This window comes from Rhipicephalus microplus, chromosome 2 (genome assembly GCF_043290135.1).
Source record: "Rhipicephalus microplus isolate Deutch F79 chromosome 2, USDA_Rmic, whole genome shotgun sequence".
In the NCBI taxonomy this organism is placed as follows: domain Eukaryota; kingdom Metazoa; phylum Arthropoda; class Arachnida; order Ixodida; family Ixodidae; genus Rhipicephalus; species Rhipicephalus microplus.
In genome coordinates, this window is record NC_134701.1 from 159,668,964 (window position 1) to 159,684,566 (window position 15,603).

The 15,603-nt window shown below is 46.6% G+C and overlaps 1 protein-coding gene across 5 annotated transcripts in view; it reads right to left on the reverse strand.

The window, feature by feature from the left end:
• LOC119170642 (uncharacterized) overlaps window positions 1-15,603 on the reverse strand; it is a 314,953-nt gene that overhangs the window by 105,837 nt on the left and 193,513 nt on the right. The window contains exon 1 of one of the 5 annotated variants that reach the window (XM_075886972.1): window positions 6,457-6,595. The exons of the other annotated variants lie outside the window; for them this stretch is intronic. The gene's annotated coding sequence lies outside the window, so the exon portion shown is untranslated. Of the gene's footprint in view, window positions 1-6,456; window positions 6,596-15,603 lie in introns of those variants that run through there. 5 annotated transcript variants of the gene reach the window in all.

Consider the following 15,603-nt stretch of genomic DNA (forward strand, 5'->3'; position numbering starts at 1 on the left):
CGCAAGCGGGTGTTCTCCCACACAGCTGCGCCTGTGCTTGTGAATGCGGTGAAAATAACTTCCTCTGCTTGGAAACGCAGTGAAAGCAACTTTCATGCTCCACAAACACACGCGTCCTGTGTGCATGCTTCACAATACAGCATGAAATATTGCAGTAGTAATGCGTGGTACAAGCGTATACATTGCCCATCGTGCATCTGAACATGGGATTTTAATAATGACTTCATAGTTTAATGCCAGTCACCCACTACAAACGACACACACTTTACTGCGCCTTTAAGGTGACGTAGTGGGTGCACAGCAAGTTCAAAAAAATGGCCAAGCGTTTGAAGTGAACACTAAAGCAACAGAATATCGCTGTCGCGTTCAAGTTTTAAAGGCGAAGCTTAAAGGTTCCTAAATTCTTTCCATTGTCAGGGCTACCATTCGCTGCGTTGGGCACTTAGTCTACCCCGTTCGTCGCAACATGATGTCATTACCTCGAAGAATCGCTTATAAAAGTTGTTAGAGTGAAAAAAAAAGGAGAGAGAGAGAGAGCGAGAAAGAGATGTCGCATGCATATGGATGTGTGAGAATTATATACATAACGGACGAAGCTCTCTCTCTCTTGTCTCTATTTCTTTCTTTCTCTGTTACTGGCTCAATTCATCATTTATTCGCATCGCTTCATCTGTTGAAGTCTCTGGTATTCCTGAATGACCAAGGTGAAAGCGGTGCTTCGTTCCATGCTCCTACACAAGCACGTTGCATGGTACTCCTCCCCCGACACACACATGTGCGCGCGTACGCACCCATCAAACAAAAACAAACCAATGCGACACGATCCCCCCACGCTCTTTGAGTTCACTATACTCGGTCGCGTCCCACAAGCATGAATAATGAAACGCACACGGTTCAAGCAAGAAGTTAACCACCGACGTAAACAGCGGTCGTTCGCTTGCACCAGTCGACGTATATGCGTAAAACACACTGTGTCCCCTGCGTAGCGCCCGTTCTTTTTTTTTTCTTTCTTTCTTTACAACGGTTCACTTCACTCGCTCGTGTAAAGTGCGAAACCTGACTCGGGACAAAAAAGCGTCTCGTGTCCGCGTTCGGAGCTTACGCGTGTTTCATTTGCATATTCAGCAGGCACGCTCGTGCGCCGCCGACTCTTCTGTGCGCCCACGAGCGGCAGATTTGCGTTATATACGTGAGTACGACGCCTTATCTCTAAGCGTTCTTTTTCTCTCACTGCTGTTTAGAGAAAAAAGAACAAGAAGAAGAAAAAGAACGGGCGGCAGTGTGTGTGGTTACCAGCGTCAACAGCTTTCCTCATTACAATGGCTGCTGAAACGTTTTTTACGTCCCTATGTGATCGGCTGGCCTCCTATATGAACCAGGTAGTATCTTGTAACGATGGAACGTGGCGTAGACGTCTCAGAACAACGCTTTATGCGACTCCGCTTATTCGTACCCGCTAAGTGGTCAACATGAATGGATTTGCAGGGCCTCTCAGAAAATAGCGTCCTCTTTATCTCTTCCTCTTTCATCAACCCCCCTCTCTCTCTTTCTCTCTCTACTCTGCGGACGTATGTTGTAGTTAGGCGGAGGGATGTTGCGTGGTTTGCAGTATCGGGCACATTGAGACGTTAACAAGGTAACTTTGCAAAGCTAGGGTTTCCCAGACTGCGCAGCACGTATAATCTCGTTACCATAGCATTTCATAACAGGTTTCACGGTATACTTGCGATAATTTTGACCGACTCGTAGGATATGAGGATATTTATTTATTTATTTATTTATTTATTTGTTTATTTATTTCCGTTGAGTGAGGCGCATGTGCCAATAGACGTTACTTGAATAAATGACTGTGCAGGCCCTATGGGACTTTAAAAAAATTGTATATTAGTGTCCACATTATTTTATTGGATATTAGAGATTCAAAGCAAACGCGGACGTTTGTAAATTCCCACAGTGACGACGAGACGGGGCAAAGCGTATCAATCGAGTACTTTCTGCCTAACCACTCAGGTCATCCTGATACGACCCAATGAAGAACAATAAGTGCTTATTATAATACTCTGGAAACGCAAACCGACAAGCTTGCCCAGCGGGTTTTCCGCTGCGTTTTGCGGGGGGCGTCGTCGTTCGGGCCTATAGCGCAAACTCTGGGTCCATGAATTATCAAGGAATGTAAATAGAAGCTTTAACGTTGCATTTGTGAAAATGTAAAAAATAAAGTAATATTAAAAAAAACTTCGTATCATGTTGGACGGAAGTTCAACGCGATTCCTTCCTCCCTTTTATTTATTTCTTCATAACTACCACTATGCCGAGAGACACTCTCGATGCGTCCCCCGTTGTTGCGTTTCCCCGGCTATTACGTCACAGGAGACACCGTTCCTGCGAAACGCCCCACGCACGACCCAGTGCAAGCGTCACGGCCCGACGTCGTGGACCGCTCCCCGTTTCCGCCGTTGCCGCATTTCTCAGGCGCCGAGGTCGCACATTAGTCAAATCGAACGAACTGCAATGAATGCAATACGAGCTGGCACCCGTCAGCGGCGGTGGCTGCGTTTTTGTGCGCGATTCTCTTACGCTATAGCTTTTGTCAGCTTGCGGCCAGAAAAAATAACAAAATGCATTGTTCATTAGACGAACTGAACCTTCTGCAGTGTCAATAGGACTTCACTTGTCCTCGGTTTATACTTTGGTGAAGGCGCTACAATTTTCGATGGGTCATTCGACAAGCCGCGTCCCCAGATCCAACATCAAAGGTATTACTTTTCTCTCTTCGAAATTTATGCAACAAAAAACTAATAGTGCACACATCAGGAGCTTATGATTTCATCCTTTTTACGTCAAAATGAAACATCACTGACCACAGAATGATGAAGCATTAGATTGCATACGAATTACAAATAATTGCTCAAACTCACACAAAATAACGCATTACGTTTTTTTCTTGGAACGTAATATCGAGAGCCTTATTGAAACTGTGTTATGTAAATTTGACACATTCGTCGACAGTGCATCATAATTCGCGCTTGAAGGATCCATACTTTCGTCTATAACGACTGCGCTGCTTGGATTTCTTTGGTCACGCTAATTATCTTCTGTGGATGACCGTAAGACATTTTTTGTTTATATTCAGATTGTACCATATTTTTGTTTACCGCTTCCGTTGTTTATTTCTTTTCCATTTTATTAAACATAGTTCACGCATTGTACACGCATTTTTTTTTTCATCGTCGTTGTCGTTAAGTCTATACGTCACGTCGTTAATGACGGCTGAATCCCACCAATTTCCATAACATTGCGTTCTTCTCTGCCCCATTTTGTTCTAACAGGCCAGCAGCAGAGATGTTGAGGTTTACAGCAACTCGGATACTCCGTTTCTGTAACTTCGGCTGTGCAGAAAAAAAAAAAAGAAAGTTACCCAGAAACAAAAATGAACACGTAAAGAAGCGTAGAAGAAAATTGAAAGAAATAATAAAAAAACCTGGCAAAAAAAAGAGTTCGTTTTCCAGAAGACAACTTTGCAATATAACGCAATCGTGCTATACAACGTGTCCCCATTTAACTCCTTTCACAGCGCCTGCCTGACGTCACGCATACTGTGTTTCACACGCAGTTATGCATGTTTTATTTATCACACGTAGAAAGCTTAACTAATATTTACCCATAACTACTGGTACCTGTGTCGTGTCATGCCGTGAAGCTATCGCTTAATCTACAGGTGTACCTACTCCTGCATGTATATACTCCATCGCACCACATAATGGTAGATTCACCAGTGTTGCCCTCAGTGTAAAATTGAAGAGACTATCTACGATCTTTTGCGAACTTGTTTAGGTCTCCATAGAGATCGCTAGACGCTCAAATTTGCTTTAACCAGACTTGATGATTAACCTTTTGCATCGAAGAAAATATATTGGGATCCCGACTTGACCGTTAGTTGATCCGACCAGAAAGCCATACAAGTTGATGCTCATTTTAGCACGCGCGCAGCATAGTGCCGCTAAGGTATAAACTAATTAGTTAAATTTGATATTGCAACTACTACTACTACTACCACTACTACTACTACTACTACTACTAGGCCTACTACTACTTCTACTACAATGATAGCAGTTTAGCGTAGCGATACAATGGTTCACTTGGTTCACATGACGTTTCATACGTGTGATAAGCTGACCCTCGATGCGGTCCGCTTCACAGTCTAAGCACACCAAAGTGAGACCAATTATGCAATTACACTGTCCGGTCACCGCGTTTTGCTTTCTTTTTTAATAACTTTTTCATACTTCTCGCTTCTGTTATCCCATCCGAAAGATTGCCGTTCGAGGCGGCAAAGGCGGAAGGAAAGGCCCTGCGATGAAGGAAGTCGTTTGTTCCCGCAGATTTGCAAAAAAAAAAAAGGAGGTACAAAGCAATGGCGTCGTGACTTCCGGTAAACGAAGTCCAGTGGCGAAGCAAGAGGGATGCCAAGGTAGAATAAGTGTAGACGATGATGCGAACGTGACAGAAGGACTCTTCGCCAAAAATGGTTGCTTGGAGCTGAACTGTCGTTAGCGGTTATTAGAGTGCGCTGTTTCCATCCATTGGTTGCTGTGTTGTTTGGGTTCCTCATGTCTTTTTTGTTTGACTCACTACAGGAACTAAAAAAAAAGCGAGCCCGAAGACCGTAAAGTTCAGAGGTAATCGCTACGCTATGCAGGAATCGCCAAAGGAAGATCACCAATCAACCCAACAGTCGTTCACCCCATATGTGCAAAAACTCGTAGCGCACATGTGCCACAGAAATCGGGCAGGCTCCACTACTGAGAACTGGTCCACTAAAAATGAAGAAATGAACACACTGGCAGCCAACTCACATTACAATTTCAGGATAGATGTAATCAATAACTGAGAAAGACTTTATTGAACCGTCAAGGTTAGGCCTCAATGATAAACCCCGAGGCTGTACGTTTCAGCTTTCCTTGTTAACCATCTATACGAAGTACTGGACCACAGTTTTTTTTTTTTTGTAATTTAGTTCGACTGCTGCGCGCCCCAATACAGCGCACAAAGTGATTCGTTTCTGTGTGCCATCGCATTGAACGTGAATACGCAAGGTATCGACCATTATCATACTGTGTAGAACGTTGTGCACACCTAAAACATTGAATTCACTGTGACCCGTTTCACGTAATCATGTGGCATTAACGAAAATTCTACTTTCGCCGCTGATCAACGTGGCTTCGCTCTTGACACATACAGCGCCATGATTTGTCAAATTTCTGTCTTGCGAACACTTTCGCGAACAATCGAACATTTCCGCGGCGAATATGACCCTTCACACTTTTGTCACTAGCCCGGGCACTGATATCTTTTTTTATCGATAGTTAGTGGTAATTTCCTCCCGTATTTATCGTTCGTTTTCTTGTTAACTGTTTGTTTTTGCTGCTAGCATTAGTATAAGCGCTGATAATCTCCGCAATCCCTTCGCCAAGGGCAAGTGTCTCTTCGCCGCGCAATATCGAAGGCCGTTTCCTGCCCGGCGCGGTTGATTCAGCTGCGAACGCCGGGGGTTATCCGCGATCATTTTTCCATTTCCTGCACGTAGGCGCTTCTCTTTCGTGCGGGAATCCTACCTGGAAAACTTCTTCTGCGGCGTGCTTAGGCCGTGAAGGTGTACCTGCCACACGGCCGGCTGCTTCAGTCCACCTCTTGCATGCGGTATTTATTAAATACAATCCAGTTTTGCGATAACGGCAGCTCTGATAAGAACAGATCTATATCGAAGCTATCTCGACCAAGTGTGTGCAGCGAATTGGAAAGAGACGGCAATATCCATCCCACTGTCTGCTTATAAAAGACGTAAGATTTTAAGTATGTAGTGAAATGTCGTGAAAGCTTCCTCTTTAGTTAACCAGCAAAAAATGTGGCACGTGAATGAATCTAAGTTTAATCTTTACATACGAAACACCCCCCCCCCCCCCAACCCACCCTGTATCAACACTTGAATATGTCTTTTTACCGATAAAAATAAGTGCCTACAATATGGTCCCGGGAAGTTATCGTGCATAGCTGACGCATTCCGCACTATGGCATGCCGGGAACATTGCCGAGACAACATCCGAACAACCTCATGCAAGACGGAGGCCCAAAAAAAGAAGTTCGGTCGCACAAAAACCCCACTACAGTCGGTCGGACAGATGTGCCCCGGGCGAATCAAAAGCCGGTTGTCCAAGGGGACGTGCATTCAACGTGTGCATTCAAAGGTAGGCAGTTACCCCTAATGTCAAATGATATACCTACACGTACAAATATACGTGAAGCACACGCAAGAAATGTGCGGGACTGCACTTCAATGGAAGTATCGGCAAGCCGGGTCGCCGAGACATTCAACGAGGACAGGAATGTATAACCAGTGAATAGGTATAAGAAGTGAGCCAACAAACCAATGAAAACTAGTGTGTGAAAAAAACGCACCTGATGCTCTCACGATGACAATACGAGCAGGGGCCGCCGTCTTGACCCCCCGCGTTAGAGCGAGCACGGGAACAGGAGGAGGGGTGCTCGGTGCTGGGAACGATGGCTTGCCTTAACTTTCTTTTCTTGTTCACACGGCGCACAAGCACGGGGGCACAACACGCACACTCACAAACACACACAAATCGGGGGGCGATAGAGCGGTGTTCTCTACCAGGTGCACCGAGCGGAGCTGGCAAGCCGCCGACGAGGCGAAGATCTTTCAAAAACACGCAGAAGATTAAACAAAAAAAAAACGAAACAAGAACGGAGGGCGTATTCCTCGAAGAAGCAAACAATCTCAATCGAAACAATCAGAGATACAGCGAAGGCTGGCCGGGATGGTCAAGCACAAGATGGGCCTTTGGGTCTCGGAGGCTGAGCTGAAAGCGAACCAACTTGCGGCAGCTGTTTCTCAAGACACCGGACAGTCGCCTGCGTATCCACCACGGTGCCGAAGAAATGAAGGAAAGCACGGCTTCACGCACGCACACTGAAGATAACACTTCCTACGGGCTTTTCTGCTAGCCAAGGACTAGCCGGGGACACACGACTAGTCGGGGACGTCGTTGTAGTTGGTGGAGCTACGGCGAAGCGATGCCCGCGGCACGGCGGTATCCGGTCCCAATCTCCCCGCAGCGCCGACGACGTCGACCGGCACCAACCAGCAGCACGGCGAAGAAGTGGTCGCGGCAACTCGCGGCAGCGGCTGCGCGTGGTACAACCTCGGACGATTCTGCGGCGGCGGCGGCGGTGGAGGCAGCGGTAGAGCAACTCTCGCCGCCAGGAAAGAACGAACGGGGGAGAGCGACTGCGGGAATCTGGCTGGCAGGCCTCTCTGCTGCTTCTCGCGGCCTGACTAGTGGACGGCCGCCGTCGTTTCTGTCTGTTCGATCCGGGTTCCTTTTCACGTGGGGTGCAAGGCGATCGCAGTCGCAGCGACCTGCTGCCTCGGCGGTGCGAACTCCGCGTTGAGTTGGCGCTTCGGAGAGCCGCTTGCGGTTTGAAGGTGTGCGCTTGCTCGCGCGAGATGTTATGAACGCAGAACGGAAACGTGATTGCGCGACAATGTTCGTCGCTTCTTTCAAGAGGAACGGGGGGAGGCGACAAGCGTTGGAGGGAGACGTCGCCTCCGAGGTCCTCTTGAATGAGGCGCAGGAGAAACCGTCACCAAGAAGGCCATACGCGAACGTAAACCAGCTAGAGCGGGAATGATAAAACAAAGAAGACAAATGATACTCGGTGAGGAAGAAAAGGCGAGAGAGTTTAGCCCTACGGCAGGGCGTTGCGTGAAGTATGTTATGGTCTGTGGGTGCAACAGGAGAGTGAAGAAAGAGAAGGCCCGAGGTGGGTTGTTGTTGGCGGTGGTAGTGGTATAGGGGTGGCAGTGAAAGGAGCACGGGTGAGAAGGGCATTAAAGGAAAGAAAAAGAAACAAAAATGATGAAGGTCATTATTCTCGCTATGTTCCTAAAAGACGGGGAGGGAGTGAGTGCCGCTGCGAAAGAGATCGAGGCGAGAAGGAAGCCCGTTTGAGCGAACGGCAAACGCGTTTTTTGGTTTGAGAGCAGATCGTTCCCAGTGACGTGAGCTCTTCGGTCGGCCGGTCCCACCGTCGCATCCAGCCGGAAATTCCAGGCGATTCGAGAAGGAAGCCAGTGGCCCCTTCTTCTTCTCCTTATCCTCCTTGTTATGCTCACCGTTCACTCTTCTTTCCCCCTTTCTCTCTCTTCTGAGAGATTGACTACGTTCACACCACCCCTCTTCTTCCTTTCCGTGCAATCACTCTCCTCCGGTCTCCGTCAGAGCCGCCCTCTCGGACCTGCCACCGGCTCTTCCATTGCCCTCCGCTCTCACGGCGCACCCTAGGAGCTCGAGTCGGCTGGCGGGCAGTTCGCATTCCCTCCACTCTTTCATTGTGTTTCCATTTGCTGCTTTCTCTGTAAACCTGTCAATATATATATTTTTTTTCGTACACAACCTCCTGCACTGCCAGCCCCCACTGGCGGTCGTACAAGAAGACCCGACTTCCAGGATAAGGATGTGAAGATAAGCATCGAGGATGCATACGCGACCGGCGGCACGTCGAACGGTAGCCAAGTAAAACGTTCGAATTCGCAGAGCACAGAGCAAAAGGGTTTCGCCCATCGAGGGTGCCCCCCCCCCCCCTTTCCATGTGTGTAAAACACAGTGGTGTGGTCGTCGCTGTGACCCTGCACGTCCGTAGTACACCCATCAGAATTGCAGAGAGCTTGGGAAACATGCGTTTCTGTAGTGCGAAGATAACCAACACGGAGCGTGCGTACACCTTCAGGATGCATTGCGTTCTTTTGTTCTGACGCTAGCTTTTTGCTTACGCTACCCTTATCGAGGCAAACTTGAAGGGACACTAAAGTCTAATGACAATTTACGTCAGAGTGACAGCTCAATGTATGACAACACCTAAAACGACAATATTATCCACAACTGCCTCGTACTTATCGAGAAATTAAGGTAAATGTAGAAGAACACAAGCGTCGCAGTAGGGCATTTTCAAAATGATCCTGATGACATCAGACGGACTGCCTAGAATTATCACTAGTAATTGATCCAACTGCACTAAATAAAGAGCCTTCCGTGCATCAAGAGATGCAATAAAATGCTGCTTGTTCGTTTCTGTTTGATTCATGGAAAAAAGAACCGCCGGACATTACTATGGGGAATGGCGCAAGTGGTTTAAAAATTCAATTTTCGCGCGCTTACGTGGGACACGTGCTGCCATCAAGCGGGGCGCCGTTGAAACAAAAACGTCTGCAATCTCGAAGCCGATTGCGGGAAATCGATCAATGGCCGTTGTTGCTGCTGTGGCTCCCACTACTTTCTGTCTGCTGCTACCAGCGCAGTAAAGCCGGGCAACGTTGTGCACGGCAACAGTGACGTGAGTTGGTCCGGTCGGTCTGCTTGATGATTGATTTGTGGGGTTTAACGTCCCAAAACCACCTTATAATTATGAGAGACGCCGTAGTGGAGGACTCCGGAAATTTGGACCAACTGGGGTTCTTTAACGTGCACCCAAATCTGAGCACACGGGCCTACGACATTTCCGCCTCCATCGGAAATGCAGCCGCCGCAGCCGGGATTTGAACCCGCGACCTTCGGGTCAGCAGCCGAGTACCTTAGCCACTAGACCACCGCGGTGGGGCTGCTTCTTGAAACGGGTAAATTGAAGTGCGCTTACCCGATGCGGACCACTAAAACGTGATTTTGTTTCAAAATAGGTCCTTCCTTGGCACAAAAGTAATACTACGAGGTTTCTGGAGCGTCATTTCAACAATCAACGTCGACTTAATAATTGCCTTTAGTGTCTCTTTAACACGAAAGAGTTTTGTTGCGCATTGCTGCTCGGATCTTACCCACTGTGGTAACTTGGCGCATATGATGTTTCAGTGATAAGCTGAATGTGGCGGGTTCGTTTCTCGGCCACTCCGGGTGAATTCCGACGGGTGCGAGTTAGTAGACTAGTAGATTAGCGTATATTTAGTAGATTAAGGTGCACGTTAAAAAATCCGAGTTTGTGAAAAGTCATCTGGAGTACCGCACTGCATCAAGCCTCTTTAATTAATCGTACCTCGGTTTTGGCACGTGGAGCTTCAGCAAACTTAGGTTACTGTCGTTACGGTTATTCGACCTTTACCGTGAATTCAGTCGGCTGAACCACAGAATGATGACGCCGCTATGAACGAGCGTGAGCGTAGCCGCAAGTGTAAGCATTAGCGCCAGCTGTTTCGCATCTGCACATGGTTCCCTTTAGTGGGAGATGGTGTAAAGGTTTCTCTATCATTCTACAAGCATGTCACATGGTTTACGCGAAACATGGCCTTTATTCCGTCCAGTGCCTGCGGGGCTTCAAGAGCATGGCGACGGTGATCAAGCTGCGCTCACTGATGAGTTAACGAAAGAAGAATGTACTGAGCAAGCAGTTCACCTAACGAATTGTTGAGAAAGGAGTGTTCGTTTTAGCGAGTCATGAGGCTGTGCGACTAATTATTTTCGTATCATGAAGTCAAGAATTTCTCACGCTGACTGTAGGGTCATGTTTCTCGCTCAAAAAGAATTGCAAAAGTATATACGAGGTAGTTCATGTCTGTGAGCGCACCAATATAATGATTGATGGCGTATATAGGCACAACGTAATCGATCTTCGCCGCCTCGCGTCTTCCACATTGCGCAATGATACCACCGTAGAATTATACTATTACCAGGTATACAAACCATGCAACGCGATTGGCGCTCTCGAGTGTATATGTTGACGTAAAGCAAACACTAGATACTTATACGTTTTCCACGCACTACCAAAACTATTCCTCCCGTACAGGATTGCCGGACGAACACATTTCTGGTTAACATCTGGCTTTCTGTTTCTGATTGAATTGCTTCCTCATAGCCGTCATCGCTTACACATTTCGAGGGCAGCGATCGCGCGCTACTTTAAACACAGAGTGAATAAAAAGGCGCCTTATGTGCAGTTCCGTTGGTACACTTATTAAGTATGGTATTGATTGATTGATTTGTGGGGTTTAACGTCTCAAAACCACCATATGATTATGAGAGACGCCGTAGTGGAGGGCTCCGGAAATTTCGACCACCTGGGGTTCTTTAACGTGCACCCAAATCTGAGCACACGGGCCTACAACATTTCCGCCTCCATCGGAAATGCAGCCGCCACAGCCGGGATTCAAACCCGCGACCTGCGGGTCAGCAGCCGAGTACCTTAGCAACTAGACCACCGCGGCAGGGCTAAGTATGGTATTATTAAATGTGCATACGGGAAAAGTCAGCATCAAGTGCGATGTCAGTTACTCCTTCGCTGGCATCAGGCCCAATGACAAGGATTGGTTTAATGTATGAGGGCATTAATGAACTGCTCATTCAGCGACCATACCAAGGACATCATCAAACGTGAAACGCGTAGTGGTCCCGACCGGAAACACATATATGAGAAGCGCATATATGAGTGACGTCGGCAGCCCAGTACAGTGTAAGCGTGCCGGACCTCTCTTCAGGTTTCCTTCGACGCGAACGGCGTCAAATGGTCTTAGCGTTCGCGTACGGTGAAAACACCGGAAGCTCGGTGACAATGACGACGTATATAGGAACCGCGCCGGCGTCGCACTTCCGACTTGCCCGGCACGACTGTGAGAAAACGGAAGCTGTTCATAGGATCCCATCTTCGCACAAGCGTCATATACGGCGGAGGTTATCCGACTTTAGCCGAACCGAAGCGTTCAAGGGCGTATCTGTTCCTCTTCTACCACGTATTATACGTACACGAATTCTCGCAAATGTGGCCATTTTCTCACTCCAAACTATTGCTTTTTGTTTTTAAACCGTGCACGCTATTATATCTCTTTTCTTTTTTTGTAGCAGTGCGTTTCGCAGAACAGTAAAGGGACTGAATATATATATATATATATATATATATATATATATATATATATATATATATATATATATATATATATATATATATATATATATATATACTACTGCATCTGAATCAATACATGGGTGGTGGGAACATAATCTGCTATTATTAGTCCATTCAAACTAGGGAGTTTTTTTTTTGTATAAATAAACTAAACGAACGAAAGTGGGACCAGCCGTGTTTCTGTGCCTCACCCTAACGTATACTCGTTTACGTCATCCCGAATAGCCCATTTCTGAGATATTCGGTTAATTTTAAACACACGAGGTTACAAACACTATGGCCGTTTAGCGCGAAGAAATGAAGCAGGCAGGTGTCGGGAGAAAAGCAAAATTTAGACTGTCTGACGAACAGTCAAAATTACGCTCTCTTTTTGACCCCTTGACTTATTATCCATTACTTATTTTTATATCACTCTATTATTGTTGGATCTTAACGTCCCAAATCCAGGATATGATTTTGAGTAGCAGTAAACAACTTTATTATTTTTAAACAACCTTATGAATTTGAAGAGTGCCATGGTATAGACGGCTGTGAAAATTTCGACCACCCGGGGTTCTTTGCGGTGGCACTAAATCTAAATTCATGAGCTGCGAACATTTTTCGCCTCCATCGAAAATGTGACCACCGCGACTGCGATTTGAACCCACGACCTCCAGCCAAGCAACCGAGCACCATAAGCGATATAGACCACCGCAGCAGGCACCCGTTGTTTGTTCGCACTAAATGTCCGAATTCTTACGGTATCGTGTCTTTCGCACAAGTTCCACAAACCGTGGAGAACGTTTTCAAGTCACACGTTTAAAAGACGCGGCCTTCAGTTTCCCGTGAAAGAAGTGCTTGCTTTCGGTAAGCTCTGGACGAAGTCGAGCTTGTTCCACGATACACCTTAGCCTAAAACCAATAAAACAACGCAGAAAGATGTCAAGGGTCGGTATCGTCGACTGGCAGAGTTATCCGACGTCTCTGATGAAATCATCCGGAGGCTGTCGAAACAGCGAACACAGCGCAAGCTTCAATCGCCATTCTCGCCATGCGTGTATCTGGCGGAAAAAGAAGAAAACAAAAAAGTCAGGCTGAAACAGGAATTGAAAAGGTTGTGAGAGGGCTTGCGCGTACGCTTATAACTGGTCATTGTTTGCCAAATGCACAGCGCGCATGCCAAGGGAATGAGTGTGACAGCGATGCTGCCGGCGCATTGGAGCTTGCCCCACAACGTCACGAGGTTACGACGTGGTCGATACATTAGCGATTAAAAAATGCAACTGGCTTCGGCGAATCCCCTCGCAACACACGCCGGAGGCGAAAATAACTCTCGGCGGTACCTTTCGCCCGCTTCCACGGAGATCGGATCAGCGTTTTTTTTTTGTTTTTTAAATTATTATTGTTGTATACGCACGCGCATATAGTTCGAACGAACGGAAACTGCAAGAAAGCCCGCGACAGCTTTTTGCAATCGACTCCACACCTGGGCAATAACCGGAAAATAGGTGCATCTGCGTTCAAACGTTTCTAGGCGTGAAAGCAGCACGGTCCTTGTTCACGTGGCACGGACGTGAACATTCCCGTCACGTATAGTATTCAAAGCATGCGCTGTAGCATAAGAGCATAGACTTGCTGCACAGAACTTTTCTTTTTTCCTGCTGCGATTCTTCCAAGCTGCAGCGTAGATAGAGAAACACAAAACGTGTAAGGGAGAGGTTCAAGCTGGTCTGTCTCGGTGTAACAGTGGTTGCTCGCTTGAAGGTCGCAGGTTCGACCCCGGTTTTGTCAGCTGAACTATGTTGGAGGATGCCCGTGTCCGGTCCGATGCACGTTAAAGAACACTAGGCGCCAGAAATTTCGGGAGCCAACCAGTTCGGAATCCCGCATAATCACATCATGTTTTTGGCACGCCACGTATAATTAGGCTCAAGCTTTAAGCTAAGGCGTTGGCGACAAAGGAAAAACAACTGCGAATGTTTCATGATTAAGGCATCAGTCAGAAGTTTATACAAGTAACCCTGAGCAGTCCCGTTCACTTCATGAAAAAATAATTTCATCAATACCAATCAGTATGCAGTCGGCGCAAAGTTGAGGGCGTGCATACAGTCACCCGTGTACACAGCAACAAGCTCTGTGAAGTGGACGATATATACAAGACGCGGTAATCAGCGCTTGCAAGTCCTTGTGGTACTTTTATGTCCCCGATCAAGCAGCATGATCTACAACGCCATGTCCGGAAGCTATCGGAATTAAGTCTACTGCTTGTGCATACATGGGAAATCCAATTCAGGACAGAAGTGAGCTAGGTGTTCCGCAAGAGAAATTAATAAAAAAAGGCTCCCACAGAAATGAAACATATACTGTCTGCTCCTGGCTGAAGCGTACTATAGCCATTTGCGTAATGGTCGGGGATGCAGAACCCGATACGCCATGTGTGTGTCAACCTGAAGGCAACAAAATAAAAAGTAATGTATTTCGTCAACTATAGCAATTGAAGTATTAAGCTACATGTTCTATGTATACATCGAGTTGTGTCACGTGATTTGCGTTATATCTAGCGATTCGTGTTCTTCATGTGCGTTACGTTTTCTCATATATTTGATCGCACTGGACTGGAAAAAAAAAACCTGTATTTGCGAAAATAAGTGCTTTCCTTTCAATTGTTTAAACAGCAGGTGCCAGTCATAATCGCGATGTGTCACTTATTATTAGAGAAGAAAGCTGAGCCGACTAGCGAAACACAGTTTTAATGAGAACGGAAAACGTTGTGATTTCTGGTCTGTCCTGTCTCTGGTTTTCCTGAACAAGTAGATGGTTAGGGCCCAAATCAACTGCAGTGGTCACGACATCGCAGCGTCATCACTGGTATACGCGTGCCAAAAATGACGCGGTCACTTCAGCAGCGACATGGTGTGCTTGCACAATGACTGCACCGCAATTCATAGCGCGACCGGATAATGATTCACTTCGAGTCTTTTTCTCCGAAAACTGTGCACGGCGTCATAGCGTAATGAACACTGTCCTTATAGGTAAACAAAAGCAAGAAATGCGGGAGTTACCCGAGTGTGAAACGTTTCCTTGATATGCGTGGCGGGTAATTTTGCATCGCTCATACAGTGTGCGCGCCTCTGTATATACCGCTCTGGACCACTGTTTCAGACTCTCGTATTATATTATACATCACGCAATACATTCTTGTTTTTTTTCTTTCGAGTATTTCCACGTTTGGAAAAAAAAATATACACAGCTTATACCAGCACCTGGGTAAAACCACGCAATCGTAATGGGCCAAGGTATGCCGCTCTCTGGACAAAACGTCGATTGCCTATAACGAGCCTCGCGATAACTGGACCTTCCGTACAGACGCAGCGCTTCGCTGTATGCTTAGTTAGTGTCGACTCGGGAAAATGCTGACACAAAGTACTGAGTTGACGCGAAAGTGCACGCACACTTTTTTTTTCCTTTCAGAGATAGCACTTATTGTATCAGTAATAGGGCGTCACTATATATAAGAGTACACATTTCATTCTCTTGGTAGCAACGCTTTCTTTTTATAATTATCAGGAGGTCCATACAGCGTAGAAAAAAAGAGAGTGTTTAAATAGATCTTGTTGGAAACATGCAACCAGGTTTATTTATTTTATAATACTACAAAAAAGG